Source organism: Desmodus rotundus, chromosome 13 (genome assembly GCF_022682495.2).
Source record: "Desmodus rotundus isolate HL8 chromosome 13, HLdesRot8A.1, whole genome shotgun sequence".
Classification (NCBI taxonomy): domain Eukaryota; kingdom Metazoa; phylum Chordata; class Mammalia; order Chiroptera; family Phyllostomidae; genus Desmodus; species Desmodus rotundus.
In genome coordinates, this window is record NC_071399.1 from 71,056,768 (window position 1) to 71,059,928 (window position 3,161).

A 3,161-nucleotide genomic window follows, 5' to 3' on the forward strand; every position below is an offset into this window, starting at 1 on the left:
GACTTGGTGCATGAGGTACTGGGAAGACTAGAAATTTTTTAATCACAGTCTTAACAAATTAAAAGTGGAATTTGAAGGAGATTATTTAAGCAATGTTACTGGACAGGGTCTTGGCCTTGAGTGGGTCTGCCCAGGGCCAGCTGTAGCTTCTGGGGTCTTGACTTCATGTGGGAAAGATTTCATAATACGAGTCCAGGTGACTATGAGGATACATTTATTAAAGCTGGGGACAGTGAAACAAGGAAGGGCCTAGCATTGAAGAAGCAAGAGGAAAGCCTAGACTGGGCTGCCTTAGCTCACTGGGAAGGCAGAGAAAAGGGGGACTTTAGGGATGGTGAGTTCAGGGGATTAGCCTGGGATAAGCTGCCCGCTGCCCATTGCCTTCAAGTTTAGGAGACACATGGCTGTGAATAAAGAAGTGGGGGAAGAAGACAAAAGAATTTCCCACAAATTACATGGGAAGAATAAAAATCACATTTTGGAGATGCTGATTTTCAGGTGATAGTGACATATGCAGGTAGAAATTTCAAACTGAAATCATGAGGTTTGCTTTTCAGAAATCAGTTACTAATGAATGATGGCAGTAAATGACACTTCTCCATTTTTGTTTTCTAGCACAGAGTAAACTTTACCTCAAAGAAATCCTCATGAAAACCAGTCTTGATAAGATTCATATTCAACTAATTGAGTCCCTTCTAACTGCCAGTCACTGTGGTAGACACTTTCACATACATTATCACATTTAATTCTCACAGCAACTGCGTGAGGTTGTTTATCTAGAAATTCTAATTAATTATATTGTAATGAAAATGCAACTGCCAAATATTAATCAAGTATTCATTGAATTAATTAGATATATATTGTTTGATTTCTAATCCTATACTGCTCCACTGACCAGACTCCAATTTCCTTTTAATAGACATTAACAGCACAAAGTAACAGAAAGAGTAGTTCAATGTCAAATAATGCACATGAATAAAATGCTTCAGTGAAAACAGAAACAGATTGGGGGATGGAAGATCCAGGTTACAATCTAAGCTCAGTCTTGGGCACATCATTAAATTTTCTTGAGGCCTAGTTACTTCATCTGCCATGTGAAATTAATGATTTTCACTCAGTCTATGTTTGGGGTTGTTTAGGTAAAACAAGGGAATGGGGGAAAGCTCTTTACTCAACAAATCAAAGGTGTAGAAGAGGGGGAGAGGGTACTCTTCCCTGGGTCCCTCTTCTTCTACTTTCCACATCTTCTCTTGAGCAGGCCTGGTGGATACAGAGAGGCGGAGAGGAAGGAGGCTCTCGGTTTCTGTCACCTCTGTGCCTCATCCAGGCCCGCCATTAGTCCCTTGTCCTTGTGTGCCTAAGTCTATGCCCCGATACACCCCTGCACCTAAGCTTGTGGACTTGTTATTAATAATTGTTTAGGCAGGTTCACTCAATCATTGTTTTACCTCTCAACTTCAGTCTTATCACTGACATACTTCAGTAAAGTGGTAAGTCCTCTGAAGAGACAGACACGGGCATGTAGTGTGAGCATGCACCTGAGTGTGAATTGTGAATGTAAGTTGAGCTTATCTGTACAGCACACTTTTTTCAAAACAGAACGTTAAGAGAAAACCTATAAAGTCATTGAAAACAAAAACCCACAAAGAGCTTACCTAACAGTGAATTTTAAGTATCTCTATAATTACAAGCCCACCCAAGCGTCACTGCATGTGCGCTTGAGGTTAACGACCACCCCTTCGTTCCTGGCGAACTAGTGACGCGCTAGCCAGCAGACACTCAGCTTGTATCTCTGTCCCAGCCCTGGTCCCCTGTTTTTCAAGTCCTGCCCTCACTTCTTATCTGGCACACTTACGTTCCTCATCTCATACTGGACAGCTCACCTCCATCCTGAGGGTGACGTGTTAGCAATAAAGAGGTCTCTGTCTTTCTGTCTGCAGATGCTCAATATTTAAGCATATCTTTTCTGTCTGAGCCATCCAGTTACTAACTGTATTCCTTTGCTACTTCTGTGTTAATTCAAACTGATGAATCTGCGCAGTGCAAGAACTATAAAAATTTCACCTCCCTCTGTCATTCCTTCAGTGTAAATGCACATAAATAATCCCTAAAATAACTTTGACCCTGATGCTGCTGGAGTGAGAAACCCTTAGAGAACTCTGTAGCTTCAGGGACGAAGAGGAGTATCTTATCGAGGCTCTCACCTACCACTCGAGGGTTGTATCTGAAACTGCATGCATCTTCTCTCTTTTACGGGGATCCCCTGCCCCTTCCAATTTGCTATGAGCTACTGACCAGTAAGTGTTCCTTCATCTGGCCTAGAGCCAGGGTGAACTGTCCTATTTAACTTGGATTGAACTATATGCAGGCTTTGTGTATTGGAACCACAAAGTAGACCTTGTATTTTCCTAAATTTTATTTAACTCCTACCACTATCACTGTAACAAATGCCATTTATGGAGTCACCAGCTATGGCACTGTGATTAGACCTTACTAATATTAGATTGAACCGCAAATGTTAAGAACTCTTCCATAAATAACAATAGTGCGCTCTTCTTCCCCTCTAGCAGAGAGAACAGAAAATAAAAAATGCATAGGTCGCATTATAAAATTAACTTGAAAATTAAGAAAAATATCTTAGAAATGTAATTTTTAAATATTGGAATAGCTTCCTATTCCAATCAGTTGAATTATACTTCTTTTTATGGGAAATGGTTAATATTAGGAACCCTAAATAAATGGCCAAATGATCAAAGGGTAATAATAATAAGCAGGCTTTAAAGTATGACTCTTAAATTAGAATAGCAGGATAGAAAAATGTAGAAAGCCCAGGAACGTGGCATTGCTGGGTTGCCATTCTGATCCTGAGTTGTCTAACCCACCTGCTCCTAAAACAGGACTCATAACTGAGTAGTGCAACCTTGAAGCAAGGGTAGAGAGAAGAGATTAGATAGTTTAGTTCTATGCTGTGGGAAAAAACAGAAATCAAAGCGAGGGATATCAAGGTTAGAAAATGTAAAGGGTTAATGTCTAGTAAGATTGAATAAAAGTGTGATATCTTGGTAATGCATAAAATCAGTGAAATGCAGGGTCAGTCTTCAGTAAAAGAGAAAGTAGAACATCTGACCCAGGCACTATACTATGAAGGACACAAGAATCTT